At 37.2% G+C, this 17529-nt stretch overlaps 1 long non-coding RNA gene across 1 annotated transcript in view; it reads left to right on the top strand.

Moving 5' to 3' along the window:
- LOC120323273 overlaps window positions 1-12008 on the top strand; it is a 39238-nt gene extending 27230 nt beyond the window's left edge. The window contains exon 4 of the long non-coding RNA XR_005563581.1: window positions 11362-12008. This is a non-coding gene — a long non-coding RNA (uncharacterized LOC120323273). The remainder of the gene's footprint in view (window positions 1-11361) is intronic.
- The last annotated feature ends 5521 nt before the right edge of the window (window positions 12009-17529 follow it).

Raw genomic sequence — 17529 nt, 5'->3', positions numbered from 1 at the left:
AACTCTAAAGAACCCATTCTCCGGAACTACTTCAACTTGAACAGTCTAAAATGAATGGTCGCCTCCCATATGAAATACTTGCCTAAATTTGGATGCCTGCAGATTTTCAGAAATACATCTAAACATAGGCAAAATTATCTAATATTGTGGTATGTATGGAAAATATGCTGAAAGAATTGAATCGCACTCTATTTGTCTTAATCTCGGAAAGTAGATTAGCAACTCCAACCACTTTTGCTCAATGAAAAGAAGGTCAAATATAAAATTCTGGTTGCAATATTTTTCCAAAAGCAAGAGAGCTTATTTCACAAGATTCAAGTGTATGATTTCTTTCTTTTTCCCCTAGAGGAATATCCTTGTCATCAGACTACAGGTACATTCTCTTCCCTCAGTCTGAATACAGATCACTTAAAAAACTAAATTTAGAGATGTTTCCATACCAGAAACCACCTTGTCAACACCAACACAGACTTCGAGCCCCTTAATTCTCTCCTGAAAGTAGGCCTAATAGCATGGGGATTCTGTTCTAAAGAGGAGGTGGAAAGGTGCCCTAATTTCTTACTCCAAAGTAGTAATTTGTGCTGAGGAGGTGGAATAACTAGATTTAATAATTTTCACCAAGACCACTTCTCCTTTGCTGTATGATACCCTAAAAGTCAAACATAATCAAATTTTACTGGGGATATAATGAAAAGAGAGGTCAACCTCTATTTTTTCTTCATAAATCTTGGGTTGGTTGTAGTCAGGTATGGACAGATTACAGGTTCAGATAAAACAAATTTAGAGGTTACGGGGGGAGGGAAAAGGGAGTAGAACATTTACATATTTGCTTCCAGGTCTTTCAGTGCACTCTGCAAATTCAATGACTAAAACTTCTAAATTAAAGAGAGTTAGATTGCAGCTGCTTGCATTCAGGGAAGAGTGATGTAATCATCAATCTAGGGCATTCATGATTCTTCACTTGAGTAATCCATGATTAAGAACACGTTCTCCTGTCAGTTCTAGAGCTTAACTTTCTAACATTATGGAACCAATAGGCAGGGAGAAATCAAACACATTACACACTCCAAATAGACTGCAGCATATCAAAACTATACAGATTTTGTAAAGCAAAACAAAACATAAAATTAACTTGCATAGAATGTGCAAATCACCATAGATATCATTGAAAACTCTGTCCTGTATTTTACTGTCTTCATTTTTTACGCAATGATTAATGGGATACAGAGTAAACGACTGTTAGGAGAAAACCATCACATCTTCTATGCATTTGAATAATCTCAATATCACAACTCCCCTCTTCAATAAGTCATTATTTCTGAGAAATATGTGGAGATTCTAGAAATAATGGGATGAATCCAAGCATGAAACATTTCTATTGAGAACTGTTTTCTGCTGAAATTCATTAAACTACCTAGTAGATTCTTTTGGGAAACTGTAAGAACCTGAGTATTTTTTTCCTTGAATTCAAAATGGCTGAAATAGTTGAAACACATCTTATGTAGCAGCTCTGGCAGACCATATGAACAATAAACTTGGTGTAACTCCTTTAGTTTCAACTTTTATCACTATAAAACAATTTTCTTTCTGGTAGTTAAAAGCAATGTTGAAGTATGAATAAAGTTTGACTCATATCTAAACATCTTATATATGTAGGCTGCTAAGTCAGAAAAGGCAGGGAAAACTGGAGAAAAAGCATCAAGGAAGAGTGGGAAGAAATGTAGTGGGTATTTATATAACAAATAGTTGTATATTATCATGCTGTTTATACAAATATATATTTAACCATCCTGTTAAATCTTACAAGAATTGTTATTAGATGTTTCTATCCCAGAAGCATTTTTTCTGACCCCCTAGTCTCGTTTTAGAGAAAAGTGGAAGATCACACACTAGACTGATCAAGATAAGTGTACCCACATAAGCTTTCATCCTGATTTCTGCCGTCTAGAGGAAGAAACATGCCTTTCCAAAATTTAAATTTTCCATTAATTTGAGAACAAAAGTGTTCTTCTTTACCACAGAACACTTACTGTTGAGGACCTAAGTAACTGACCCACATTTTTGAAGCACATCTTTCAGAATAAGGGGGTTCCTGAGTCAGCTTTGCCTCTTGTTGCTCAGTTCCATCACTATGTCCGATCAAAGCAGATGACTTACACCTCTGTTTCTCTGTGAGCTGATCATTCGTGTTATAGCCTTTGAAGTATATCACCTTGACTGCTAACTTTAAAGATAGAAATAGTATAATTTTCCTGGTATCCTGAAGATTTTTCATTGAAAGCCTTGGAAAGTAACAGGATTGTGCAACTGAAGAGCAGATATTTAGAAACGAAGTGTGGTCCATTTTGCTAAAATATTTAAAGCAGCTGGAGGAGGTTTTGAAGCTTAAATACAATTATTAACTGACTTATATTTGTAATTCTTTTCAGTCCCTACACAGATATGGCATATACTGATGTTTGAGAACTCAGTAAATGCTCATCTATTGTAAATCTTGATTCTCACTAAGTCCGTGTCAGCCTCAGGAAGCTGACAGCTTCTGCCTCACTGTAGGGTTCTCTTCTTAATAGGTTGCTGTCTTTTGATCTTACTTCTTTTGACCAGAGCATAAAATCCCCATTACCAAGAACGGAGGAGTACTGTCTTCCCAGTCTTAAAGTTAGTTATTGTTCTTGAGTGGATTTTTCCCCCTCTCGTTTTTTCTTAGCTTCTCTATAATTAGGGAAAAAACTCTGTCGCTATTCACTCAGACAAGGCAATGCCTCACATATAATTTTGAGATGTATATTACTTAAGACAAAATGAACACGTCTATCCTACACAAAAATTTGAAAAATGCATTTTATTATCTAACACAGGCCTCTAAAACAGTAGCCTGACAAAGAAATTCAACACATTTCACAAAGGATTTACTATAAATGGCATTTTACTGAAATTAAGTATTTACCAGAAGTGGTGTCATAGTCCATAATGTTATATTTACATTTTTTTCCCATTTTTTCCTATGGGAGTTTTAATTTTAGAATTTGTAATAGCTTTTTATTTAAAATATTGAAATTCCACAATACCAATCAACATGCATACAAATATTATGATCATGTTTTAAATAAAGTTTTCATAAATATCCTCTATTTATTACCAAATAATTTAGCAACTTTCTTTCTTCATCAGAGAAAAAAATTGGAACTGCAATTTTCTAAAAAGGGAAGATACATGCATAGGTTTAGCCTTCAGTATGGTCAGTAATGAAGCAAAACAAGTAGGAATCAATTCTGAACTGTCTGAAAAACATTTACACCTAAGTACAGTAATATAAGACAGTCTGTCCAGATGTTCAGACTGCCTTTATTTGCAGCTGTTGAGATATTCTCTGAAACTACCACTTTTTTCTTCTGACATTTGAATAATGTACCTAAGAAACAATTTTTTTACGTATATATTCCCCAAACCTGATCTTATTTAGGGGTAGTCATTGCACCATTGAAAAATAAAAAAATATGAGAACCAGAAAGAAAAGCTTTGTTCCACTCTCCTCTTTGAATAAAGCCCTGTCATGAGTTACCAGTTTTATAAAATTGAATCTTCATGAGTACTGTAATACAATGTTGCCTTCATTAAAAAATTTCTGTAATAACTAAGCACTAAATACAGGCAGTCATGCAGATTCACCTGATGCTTCTGTACAGGGAAAAGGTCAATTAACTAAAACCCAGATTGTTTATTGTATCATAAGAGAAATATCTGGATTCAGCTCTTAAGTGAATTTTAATACAATGTACTCTGGAAGACTTGCATAATTTTCAATTGATTTCATTTTATTTGAAGTGGTGTGCTATAGCAGCTGTCCAGTGCACCAGGAGGATAGATGTTCCTAGGAGGGTTATTGGCACAGGACTGCATTTGCAAATGTGCTGGAGCACAGTGTTCTCAGTTATAGTTAGGCTAAGTGCCTCAGTGTCAGTTTTACTATGGATGCAAGACGAGAAATTTTGTCTCCTCTAACACAAAGTTTGAGAGGTGAGAAATGTTGATAAACAATCCAAGATAAAGTAGATTGATACAAGAGTAGTCAGTCAACATCTTGTTAATAATCTATACAAGCAGAGAGACTTTATTCTAGACTAGCACTTCACATCATGATGGCTTTTGATGCTAAACTTTGAGCCTAAAACTCACGTGAAGAGATGTTTATTTTTTTTTAAGGAACATCTCCACAAATATATTTTAGTCTCTTAAGTAGAACATTTTGGTGATCATTTTATCCTCTGGACAAGGTCCATCCACCACAGTCTTTTTTGGTAAACAACTTGCCGCCTTTGAGGAATTTGAGATAAGGATAATAATTTGGAAAGGTAATGGGCAAAACACAGGCTGAACAGAGCTAGAGAATAAAGAGTGGAATGATCATGGGAATTTCAATTGTGTTACTGTGGTGATAGGATGAGGGGTGGAATATGTGTAAATTGGCCACTTTCATTCAGTGTTGTGATGATATTTTGATTTTGGTGTGGGGAATTCTTTCTAGAATCACCTTTGTGAATATTCTATATGGACCTTTTCTCATCTTTAGATAACTGCTCTATTCCTGCAATGATCTGACAGTTCACTGCAGGCTGCTGTGAAACCTCCATTTTCAGAGGTATTAAGAAAATTCAGGTGCAACTCCAGATGAGTTCATTGGCAGCTTGCCCAATTAGAAACAAATTAATCAAGTCTATTTTTTTAATTGAAGTAGTTTTCATTACATAGAAAACAGAATTCCTATGTCCTCAAATATCTAACAATAATTTTACCCTATTCTGTCAATTTTTAAACTAATTGACCAATATCCATGTTACAAAAATGTGGCACTTGGAGACTTTTGTGTTCCTGTTGACAGCAACCATAAAACAAATTGTATTTTAGTGCAAACTGGAAAAGTCATAAATTTAGAAACACGTTTCTTTTACAGACTGAAGAGAACTTCGTCTATGTACTTCATACAGCAAACAAACCAACATGCATATGTACAGGGAATAAAAATATGTTTAGGAGGGCAATTACGAGTACTCAGAGCACACCCCCACTCCCGCTGTGCATCACCATGATACTTGTACCAAGAAGATACCCTGACATACACAAGAAATCTTCCTGATTGCTTGCATCCTGCTGTGTTGCAACTTCGAGAGATGTCAGAGGCTAAAGTCCTTCCTGAGAACAAAGACTCCCAGTTTAAACAATTCCTTTCACCTTCCTGCCAACTTTCTCAGCTCTGATTACTGTTTCTATCTCTAGGCATTAAGCTCCTTGTTTACTGTTGTCTTAAAAAGTCTCAAAATTATTTCATAAATATACCTGGACTTCATATTTTCCCACTTTTGCACTGAATTTTAGTTCGATCAATCCTCCCTATAAAATGCTGGTAAGAATTCTGTGATTAACATTTTCACTTCGTGACCGGTCTGAGAGGTCATGTAGGAATATAATGGAAGGAGGTATCAATCCATCTGTGCTTTTGTAGGCCCTCTACATCCAGCTTTAAAGAGACATAATTTTCTTCCTTTTTCTCCCTCTTGTGAAAGCTTCCTACTGCCTATCCTAGTGCTTCCCGTTCCCTAACTAGGTGGAAAACAGGGTGGAGAACCAAACTGGTATGGAGTGGCTTCCTGACATCACTTTGGTTGCTCCTCTTTCTGCTGTGCAGCTCTATAGGATAACCTCAGACCTGATCCTTTCCTACTGACACTCGTGCCAGTTCTCTTCAGAGACAATTCATGAAGCTTAATCAGCCAGTCACTATAGTAGGATACTATTACGAGTTAAGTGGCTGACTATAAGGTTTGACAGAAAGCTGTGGATGTTTGACAGTCGTGGCAATACTTCTACTGAGGTTTGCAAGCAGACTACAAGCTAAAGAAAAGTCCTTTTCCTGAGAACAATGAGAAAAGTTTTCCATTACCAAACTTTCAAAACTCTGTTTCAGAAAAAAAAGGGAAAATGCGTTTGTCAGAATAGTAAAACAAGCAAATTTGGACAGGAGGAAACACTTTAAAATGGCAATTAACAGTTTAACCAAGATGTGTCTGATTTTCTAAACAAAAATATTAGTGCTTTTTTCAGTTATACAGGTAACCAGTAGAACCCACCAATAGTACCTATACATCCTTAGCCACCCATGCACATCCAATAATGGTAAAGGAAGAGAGTTTTTCTATAGTGAATTAATACCTTACTCTCCCTGTCATAACTTATATGCCTTTCTCTTTCAAATAGTTTCCTCTTCTTCTGGATACTACTATGCTTGAAATGGTATTTTAAAAAGAAAACCCACTAAAAAAACCAGTATGATCCTTGTGTACTACTGATGCATATAAATGTCATGTGCTAACTGCAGTATTATAGCTGGTTATGTTCTTTTAACTGTGGACACTACTTGATGAAAAATAATCTGGTGAGAAATAAATTTAAAGATATGCCCAGCTGGATAGGTAGAAATTAATTAGGAACTTTAAAGCAATATTTTTAAAATTATCTGGATGATGGGGATTTTTTGGTGACTTTCGCTGAAGTGCATGTCTGGTCATGTAATTACTTGAGAACCTGGAGTGAACTGAAGAAAAGTGCTCAGAATTGATATATCTCTTGCAAACTCTGCTCCTGGGCAGAACAAATTCACTGGAGATGAGAAACCTCAGAGTTGATCATTGAGGCCAATTAAATGAATTACTGCAGAAGAGCAGAAGATAATTCATGAGTGACAACTAATCTATTCTAATTTAATTGCACAAAAACTTAATGTGGGTAGTTTCAATGTCTGTAGTGTATTGTGCTATGTATCACACTTTTAGAAAAACATTTTCTGAGACCTGCAGTCATTTCGGTGTTTTGTTATAGATTTATAATATATTGTTTGCCATTAGAGATGTTGTTAGAGAAACCCCACAGAGATAAATGTCATTGTGTCATCTTTGTATTTTGCACAGGGAGACAAAGGGTCCCTCTGACCTGCAGGCACAAATTGTAATTTATTATGAAGAGCATTCTTTTCCCACAGATAAACCTGTTAGCTTTTGTCAGTTTAGGAGGCTATGTCACAGACAGAGAGAAAAATTTCTTATATTTTAATTCCTTTCACTGAAATATCTTGCAGTAAGCCAGATCTTGGAAAAAAATAAAAGACAATAATGAAAGATGGAGATGCAGAATGGACAGAATAAATGTCTATATAGCTCTTCTGCCTTGTTATAAGCCAAAGTGTCTTTTGGTTTGTATATGTCGGCTTCATTAAGTGAGACATAAGGCACTACTTACACCGACATGCCAGTTGCTTGACCTAGATAGCAAGTAAGAACAGGAAAAGAACATTTTAATCAAATGATTCTTTACTTTCATCTTCATTATTGCAAATGGCTAACTAGTCTTTGACTTTTTCTACTATCTGTCTCACAGTACCTTAAAAAAAGACAGCATCTGATATAATGTAGAGGAAGGAAAATATAATGCATTCATATAGGCACAGTAACGTTCTGCTATCTCTTATGCTGCCTCTTGCTCAGCATTTTTTTCTATCTTTCTTCAATATGCCCCTTTTTATATTATGGGTAGGCATACATTAATCCTGAATGGCAAGAAATCTATAATTAATGTGTCTCAGGTGAATGTCACCGAGGTCTCAGTCATTTCCTCTTTTACGAATCTTCATAAACCACTTACGATGTCTGCCTTAATATCTCCTAAAATGTTCATAGACTCATAGAATGGTTTAGGTTAGAATGAACCTTGGAGATCATTTAGTTTCAACCCCCCTGCCATGGGCAGGGACATCTTCCAGTAGACATGGTTGCTCAAAGTCCCATCCAACCTGGCCTTGAACATTTCCAGAGATTGGGCATCCACAACTTCTTTGGTAACTGTAGAAAGGTGGACAGTAAGGAGTTAATGTGCTGCTATGCCTCAAACACTGATGGCCATTCCAGCATGGAAATTAGAGCACGATGTGGCTGGAAAAGGGAGGTAGGGCAGCACTTTTCTGCGAGAAACTTCCCTGTTCTGGTCCATGAAAACTGCACAACACAGAACAGCAGAAATGCAGGAATAGGGTCAAAGACCAGGTAAGACCAGTAGAGGGGATCAAGACCACCAAAAGACCCTCAAAGCCCCCCAACCCATTTCTAGAAATGTCCAGAAGAACAGACTAACTCATGCATGCTAACATTTGCACGAAGAGTGAGAAACCTAAGCCCAGGATGGGGAAAACTTACCTATAAAAAGGTCCTCCCACAAAGGCCAGGTGCCATGCTTCCAGGACCCTGGACACCCCATTGACTGGACCCACAATTGGTGATCTTCTTTCCTTTCCTATATGATGTCTCTTTCAGTCTCTCCTTCTTCCCTCTTTCTTTTTTTCTTTTACTTTGCTTATTCTTAGAAAGTAGAGGCAAAACATATACTAATATCCATGTCAAGTGTGTCGTTTGCTAATAAAACTTTGTGAGTGGTTTTTGGGTTCTTTTTTTTTGGACTGCTTTGCCTTTTGCTGTTCTTTTTCAGCCACAGGCATTTACAAATCTTGAGTGCTCCCTATCACTACACGCCCTTGCCAAAAGTCCCTCTCCAGCTTTCTTGGAGGCCCCATTTCGGTACTGAAAGGCTGCTGTAAAGTCTCCCTGGAGCCTTTTCTTTTCCAGGCTGAATAACCCAAACTCTTTCAACCTGTCTTCACAGGAGAGATACTCCAGCCCTCTCATCAACTTCACTGCCTTCCTCTGGACTTTCTCCTCAAAATTGTCTTACATCTTGTCCAAATTGTTACATCTAGATGATGTGTGTCTGCATTATGAGTATGTTTAACTGTGACCTTAGCTACAGACAAAAAACACACTGACCTGGATGCACTTATAGAAGTGAAATATTTTGCCTCATCTTGCACAAAATCTTGGAGAGATTTCCATCAATCGAGTTCCTTATACAATTATTTAATGTCACCATTTTCCCTCCTACTGAATACCCTTTGTAAAGTGTTAGGTCATGAATATTTCAGGGTACTCAGAAAATATGAAAAAAAAAAAAGAAAAATCTTATTTTATTTTCAATACAAAATGGAGTTACAAATAGAAATGCTCTCCTTTCACTTAATTTGTGAACCATATTACAAAAGTAATAAAAAAATTAGTTTTCAAATATGATTTTGAAACAGACAGTTTTACTGTGTGAAGATCTCATCACATAAGAGTTGTTTGAAAACCTGTTGATTTCATTTTCAAATATAATTTATGACTTTACCATATAGAAAAAAAAGCCATGGGCATCCATGCAAAGTTGCTTTTTACAAATTATTTTTTTATTTTCTGTTGGATTGAAGGGAGAAATCTATTCAATTGTTTGTCATGGTCACAGAAACCACTGATTTTGGAAAAGCACAAAAGTATTACACGTCCTGATCACACCAAAATGCTACTACAATATATAGCACTTAGAATATCATCTGAACATGGAAAGGTTGCAATGTATTTTTAGGCTTTTCATCAAATACATACTGCCATGAAGATAAAAACAAGACAGCTGTTTTGACTGTTATCATAAATTAAAGTTATCCAACACCCAGTGTGGATACTCAATAAAGTCACTAACTTCACCACCCAAAAAACCCCCAAACCATCATGTAAAATACTTTCATAACTGTTTTACATGTTCAGAAAAGATCTGCTGCCCTGAAGACTGGGAGAAGACATGAACAGTGGAGATACGTGATAAATAATAAAAAACCTCTTCTCAAACATATAGCTCGATGTAAGCTACGCTAAATTAAACAAGAGACAAAACTACCAGAACTGGTGTAGCACCCAGCACCCTTTATCTCTAATTACATTGAAGAGGACAACAATGGAGAATGTGATTACCCACCATTTTTAAACCACTTTCGTGTGAAAAGAAGATTATTTCCAATATAAATGTATGAGTTTATGACAGCTCTGCTTTCTCATATTTTCACTCTTTGACCTTAAATTGACTTAAAGGGATTTGATTACCTTTTATAGGAACAGATGAAACTGAGAAAAAAACTCCTGATTTTTTTTTAAATCACTTTAACATGCTTACTATATTAAGAATGAATTATAAAAGAAATTATACTTAACTGCTGACATTTCGCCCACAAGTATCCAGCTATGCAGATGTTTCATATGATCATATTGAAAGCCCCCACAATTGAAGAAGATAAAATAAAGGAAGATAAGAAGATAAAATGAGCATTATTTTAACTAACTGAAAGGAAAATATTCAACAAATCCACTTAGCCTTACAAATGTTCAAACCTTATAGGATAGCTATTCTATAGCTATAGTATTAGTATCTGAAAAAATTCTTATCCACTAATAGTGACCATCTGATATGGTTTTAAGCTGGCTTCCTGTCAAGTCTCCAAACATTACCACAAGAAGTTCCCCCCCAAACCTCAGAGAGAAGAGGGAGAAAAAAAAACAACCAAGAAAACCGAAACGAGAGAGAGACAGCTAAAGTAATATATATAAATATATTTACACTTATATTACAGTTATATACAATTGAAATATATATACAATTTCACAAGGGAAAGGGAAGGGGGAAGGGAAAAGGAACAAAATCAAAATAAAATATATATCTATCCCGATTAGTAGCCCAATATCTAGCAACTGAAAGAATTGGCAAAAAACTATCTTACTACTCTCCTTGGGACAACGGAGAGTCACGCTGGAACTATCGCCGGCAACCTCCGCCTCCCAAGGTCGACAAGGTCTTACCAGGCCTCGTTCCCCAACACAACAGACTCAACAGCAGGGAACCTGCACCTCCAAGCCTCCGGAAGGAAAGAGAAGCAAAGGTCTTTCCTCCTGTCTTCTTATAGCCTGGCTTACGTAAAAATTGTAGGGAATACTGGGTAAATCTGGCCCCTTCCTTGGTTACAAACTGGTCACCAAGGAAGGCCTAGACCAAACTACCACACCATCTGATCAGACCTTATTAGTTTCTTTAGAAGGAGAATGACCTGTCAGTGTTTGATTATGATGCACTGGCTGAAGTTAGTACAGAAAAGAGAATATTTTGCTTGAAAATGTAGCTGAGGATCTGGGGACTGGTGATTATATTTACTCATAGAAACTCTGAAGCTCTAGAGTATGTTAGGGCCACTAGAAACTTATTGCTGCTTCTACCTTGACTAGTCAAGAACATTATGTTTCAAACCAGAGTCACCAAAGACCTAAACTGCACTGATTTAGTTCAGGATCAAGGTGGAAATGAGTGGAATAGTGACAAAGCAAAATTAGTAGCATTTTACCCAACTGACACGTGCATACTTTATTTTTTTGCTCAAGTGTAAATAAAGTCTTACTTGTCTCTCTACAGCAGCAACAGCTATGAAGCTCATGTTTCAGACACTGCACTACTAGAGGTTTTGATGCCTGACATTCTGAATCCCAAAAGACTTTCATTCCACTTTAAGATTTTGGGATGACTTAACAGAGTCAAAGAGGAAACAGCAACATCTTTGGTGTTGCCAATCTCTCCAGGGCATCATGTCCTGTGCCCAGGCTGGTTGGACAGAGCAGCCTGTCCATCAGACACTGTGAGGAGTCTGCACAACCTCCGTGAGTGACAGCATGGGTCAGAGCTCTCAGGGACCCTGGGACATGTAACTGGCACGGTGGCCTGTCTTCTCACTGCTGTGAGCATTACCAGATTACAGGTAATGTCATAGGTCTGTGTAAAACTGGAGCATCCAGGTCTACAACCTACATCCACACATCTCCTGGAGTCGGGGTACTACAAGCTACAAAAGTAAATGATACTAGCAAAATCAGATTTGTTTTACCTGTGAGATAATAATACTAGTAATTGGACATGACTTGTGATAAGAAATATTAGGAATAAAATTAATTCAGGCAAGTTTAGTAATTCTTTACAATTTTATCTCAGTATTGTTCCTTGAAAAGATGTGACAGAAATATTTTCACAACTTATCAAAAGATTTAAAGAGTTGCTTAAATCTATGATGCAAGCAGCACCATAACTCATTGTTCTGAATTAGTTTTCTTAGTTTGTTTTGTGTTTCTATTTTCATTTTATAATAAGTATATTTATATTACCTTTATTTCTTAAGAAATTTAGTTTTTCCCGTTTAAGGCAGCCAGAAACATAAAAAGGTAAAAGCAAAAAAAAAGTAATGATATTCTAAAGTAAAATCAGATAGTTACCTGACAGTAGCTTCAATCTGGTGACTTTCTAGATAAAGAAAAAAGTCTTAAATTTTATACTGGTTGTCTTCAGATCATGCAGTTCTGAGTAGGTTCAGAATGAAAATTTCAGCAAAATTTTTGACTAGCCAGTACGGTAAGATTTCTTATTATCTTTTACTTTATCTAAAACTTTAAGTTTTAGAAAGAAAAAGAAAAGAAAAGAATACTACGTAAAGATTCATAAGTATTTTAAGCTTTCTGTAAACATCTTAAAAGCAGTAGCAGATCTATTTTAAGACACTGGATTGTAGTCTTCCCTATGTTACTAGGTGAATTTAGAAAATAATAATTTTAAATTATAATACCAAAATTATTTTAAAGATGAAATGTAAAACAAACTTTCTCTTATTTTAAATAATTCTACTCAAATAGGTATTTTTAAAAGTATGCAAAAGTGCTTTTGTTTCATCTAAATATTTTTTCTATATTAGACAAACCTATTTGCAAGCTAACTTTAATGGAAAAATATGGTTTCAAGATTTCATACTGTACATAGTGTTCTTTTATGCTTTGTGGACAAATATTTTTTTCTTTGCTCTTCTTTTGAAATGCAGTACAACTGAAAAAAATTTCTGACAGGTACATCTTTCTGTATCTGTATTTTAGAAACATACTTTTCTGGGATTTCTGTGGGGTTTTTTGGGGTTTTGTATCTGTCCAAAGAAAGCATCGTAACTAAAAGATGGATATTTCATGTGTGACCTCAACATGTCTAGAACAGAGGATTTTTTCTAGAAAAAACTCTCATTGTTATTATTGTTGTTATTAGTATCTGTACAGACAATAATAAAGTTTCATCATAAAAGGTATTTACCCTGATATGAATTTTTAAATACATTTCCTAAAAGGAGAAGTGCCTTTGTACTAACATAAAACTGAGTGGATAGATACTGGCTGTATTTCCATTCATTCTAGATTATGTCTAAGTGTTCCATGGGGAAAAATATAAAAAGAAAAATTTTCTACATCAAAAAGAAATTAAAACATCTGTAAATGAAAATGGGATATATACTGTAAAATAATTACCTTCATCAACTGACCTTTTGGTTCACTGGACTGTATGAAAGTAAATGTCTGCACTAACTCAGACTCTTGGAATAAACTTTTATTATTTAACTGTATGTACATTAGCAGATGCATGATTAGTGAGGAAGTCCACATCATTGATTAGATTGACCAGCCTGTGATTCAGCTAATCTGGGTTCAGATTTTTTGCTGTGTGATGAGTTTTAAAAGCAATAGCTTCCTAAAAATGCAGATAGAAGATGAATGGGATTTTTGAAATCATTACAGCTTTTAAGTACCATTGAAATCAATAAATACTAATAACAAGATCCAAAAATGCACTTAGGCATCTGAAGTACATGATAGGCATCTGAGACCCAAAGGATGATTCAAAAGCATTAAGGTACGAAGAGTAAGTTTGCGACTGTCTTGTTGCAGTGAATGCCCAGGAGTTACTGCTGTTACTTTGGCAGAATAGTGCATTGAGGGGTGCCTTCACACCCCATGGTAAGACTAGGCTGCTTTAAAGTTGGGGTGAGTGTCCTCTGGGGGGGAGACAGGAGGACAAGTATATACAAAATTTAACATTTTGACTGTTTTGAAAGAAGGGTCAAAATGTGGTTTCTCATTTTGGAACTAATTCTGCTTTTATCCAAGGTTCCATACAAAATCTGAATTAGTGTCCAGGTCTCGGTGCTGCCTTGCACTCCCTGGCACAATAGCCTACTAACTAGAATAGGCTCCTGCAGACTAACAAGGCTGACTTGAAAAATAAAGCCAGAGTTGCTGACTCATGTGACTATAGAAAAAGTGGATGTAGGTTCTCTCCTCCTAACCTGCTTCCTGTCTTCTTCAAACAAACAAAAAATCAAAGAAAATGAAAGAGCAATTCAGTTGCCTCTGACCAAATAGGCACTTCAAGCTTATGAATCCTCAGTTCATTGTGCTTGCCTTAGCCACAGCTAGCTTTCAAAACCTTGCTCTTGTAAACCATTTTGTCCTATTTTTACATTTTTGTGGACTTTAACATTTCTAAGAGATTTACTTTTTCTGCATCCGAGCTTTTCTATCCAAGTGTTTTAAGGATGGTAACAGTAATGATTGAGAGGTGATAATATTTTTTCTGCAACCAGAACAATATGAATACCACATATAAATTCCTAGTATTACATTTCAAGAGAAGAAAAGCCCATTCCAGATAATTGCAACACAGTTAATCTGAGTCATCACTGAAGTGAGCAGTATTTTATCATTTTGTCATGAAACTTTCTGGATCATTCCTACACTTGGGCTTACTATGTCCCTTCATGAATTATGGGCAGATATACAGTTGTTAGACTGGAGACAGTACTTTTCAAAGTGCAGTCAAGGTTAAAATGAGCAAATTGAAACAGAAGAACGTTTCTAACAAATATCTTCTTCCAGAACAAGTAAAGAAAGCCTGGTCCCTCAGCGTGGAAGACAACATGGATGCATCCCAGATCCAAACATTGGCACCTCATCGATTATGTCTCGGTGCGACGGAGAGATGTCCGCGATGTCCACCACACCCATGTGTGCTGGAAGTCACTTTAAAGTGTGGGCTGGAAGTCAGCTTAAAGAAGACAGAAGTTCTCTGTCAACCAGCACCTCAGGAAGTCTTCCATCATCCCCATATCACCATTGGTGAATCAGTGCTCAAATCAGTCCAGCAGTTTAATTACCTAGGTAACCTCATCTCCTCGGACGATAAGATTGACAGAGAGATAGACAACAGGTTAGCAAAGGCATAGAGTGCTTTCGGAAAGCTTCATAAAAGAGTTTGGTGTAATAAACACCTGAAGAAAGGTACCAAGATCAGTGTTTACAGAGCCATAGTGCTGTCTACTCTCCTGTATGGATCTGAATCATGGGTCACCTACCGCCACCACCTGCGTCTCCTAGAACGCTTCCATCAACGCTGTCTCCGCACAATCCTAAACATTCACTCGTCAGGTTATGTGACCAATACATCTGTTCTAGAATAAACAGCAGTCACAAGTATTGAGGCCATGTTGCTGAGAACACAGCTGCGATGGGCAGGACACGTCTCAAGGATGAAGGACCACCGCCTCCCTAAGATCGTGCTTTATGGTGAACTTACCACCGGCTGCCGCATGAGAGGAGCCCTGAAGAGAAGATACAAGGACTCTCTGAAACAACATCTCAGCCTTGGCCATATTGATCAACGTAACAGGTCTACTCTGGCCTCCAGTCGGGAGATCTGGAGACACATCATCTATAACGCTGCTGATGCCTTTGAGAAAGCACGCAGGATCACTCTCGAGGAGAAAAGATAATGCAGAAAGAATCGTGCCCTGCAGAATTTACCACCTAAGGAGTCTTTCTGCTGTGCCTTTTGCAACCGGACATGCCTGTCTCGTATTGGCCTTTTTAGCCACCAGTGGGCTTGTGACGAACGTGGATAGAGCCTTTCCCAAATCTTCGTTCGCGAAGCCCAGCCATGAGACTGGAGAAAGTACTTTTCAAAGTGCAGTCAAGGTTAAAATGAGCAAATTGAAACAGAAGAATGTTTCTAACAAATATCTCCTTCCAGAACAAGTAAAGAAAGCCTGGTCCCTCAGCATGGAAGAGCAAACTGGCAAAGCATCAGCCTTTAAAAGTAAAGAAAGAATCAGTCACATGAAAATTGTTCTACATATTTATAAGAAAGGACTGTACAAAACCAGAAAATGAATTATTTTAATTTTGAGAAATAAATGCCACATTAGTGATAAAAATCTGAAATGAATTAAACTTTGTTGATATCCTTAGTATTATTTAGAATTCTGGTGGATACATCTCTATAAATATATATTTTTAAAAAATCCAGGTAGAAGTTTAGATAATAAAATATGTAAAATATAAATTCTTATATTCTGTTAAATTTTTGTAGATTGATATTTGTATGTGTACACATAATATATTGCATTATATAGACAGCATATATATAACATGTACACAATCTTTCAAAAAGAATATGGCAGAATGTTCAAACATTGATGGCTGTTAAAGAGAAAAGCTAGATATTATTTCTAACTTTGGAAACTGTTAAATTGCTGACTGGCAGAGGTTAGGGCAGTAGGCCAGGGAAAGGTCGCTCTATACACTGCTCTTACTCATCCTTCTTTAAAAGTTGTTATAGGTTAGAAATTCAGAATTTTTCTTTCCCCTGCCCCCCCACTGTAGGAAAGATGAAGTTTGAATGCAAACAGGGAAGGGAGTTAATTAGCCTTACAAAAGAACTAGCTAGCCAGACCACATTCCTCACTGAAGGCCCATCAGAGGCTGGGGGAAGAGGGGAGGAGTTTTGGGAGGGGGTGGCTGGTTCTGCTCGGAGGGGAGAGATTCAGACTGCTGGGTTCTCTTTTGGGGACGGAGGCAGGGTCTGTGCTTGGTGTATTTGGAGAGAAGGCCTGGAAGCCTGTCTTTCTGGCTTCCCGTCCTGTTCAGCCCTGACTGCTGGCTTCAACTTGCCTGCGAGCTGTCTTTTGTCTCCAGCCCAGACCTGCTGCGTTTTCCTCGGAGAGTCTCTGTGCTTGGTGGGAGAAAAGGAGGAGCTTTTGGGGCGTCATCAACTGAGAACAACAGTGAGTCCTGTTGGGGGTGAACTGCTGTCCTTTTCCTTTCCTTCCATTGGGGGAATAGTCTTTTCAGCTTCTCCCGTGACCCGAGACCACCCCCAGACCCCCCTCCCTGTGTGGTGACCTCCAGTGATCCAACAGCGCCCCCTGCAGGCCAACACAGAGAACTGCAGGCTCTATTACAATGATCTATCACCATACATTAATAAGAAATTGCTTTATCTAACTACAATATATTCAGTGCAGCACTGTTATAGATGTAAAAGTTAATTTTCTCCAAAGTACAAGCCTTTTAATTCTTATTAGTATATACATTGTTTTGTGTTAGCAATGTTAAGTTTTCCAGTCTTAGGATGTGTGCTGGGTTTGGCTGGGGTAGACCTAATTTTCTTCACAGCGCTCAGTATGGAGATGTGATTTGGATTTGTGCTGAAACTGTTAATAACTCAGGGATGTCTTAGCCATTGTTAAGCAGTGCTTGCACAGTGTAATGGCCTTTTCTGCCCCTTATCCCACCCCACCAGGTAGGGGTGCACAAGAAGCTGGGAGGGAACACAGACAGAACAGCTGACTCCAAGTAAGCAAAAGGATATCCCATACTGTATGGCATATAAAGCTGGGGAATGTTGGCTGGAGGGCTGTTGCTCAGGGTCTGTCTGGGCATTGGTTGG

The sequence above is a fragment of the Pipra filicauda genome, unplaced genomic scaffold, assembly GCF_003945595.2.
Source record: "Pipra filicauda isolate LSUMZ 115617 unplaced genomic scaffold, ASM394559v2 scaffold223_size1779592_pilon, whole genome shotgun sequence".
Taxonomy (NCBI): domain Eukaryota; kingdom Metazoa; phylum Chordata; class Aves; order Passeriformes; family Pipridae; genus Pipra; species Pipra filicauda.
Note: the sequence above shows the minus strand (reverse complement) of the source record. Positions and strands in the feature narration are given on the sequence as shown.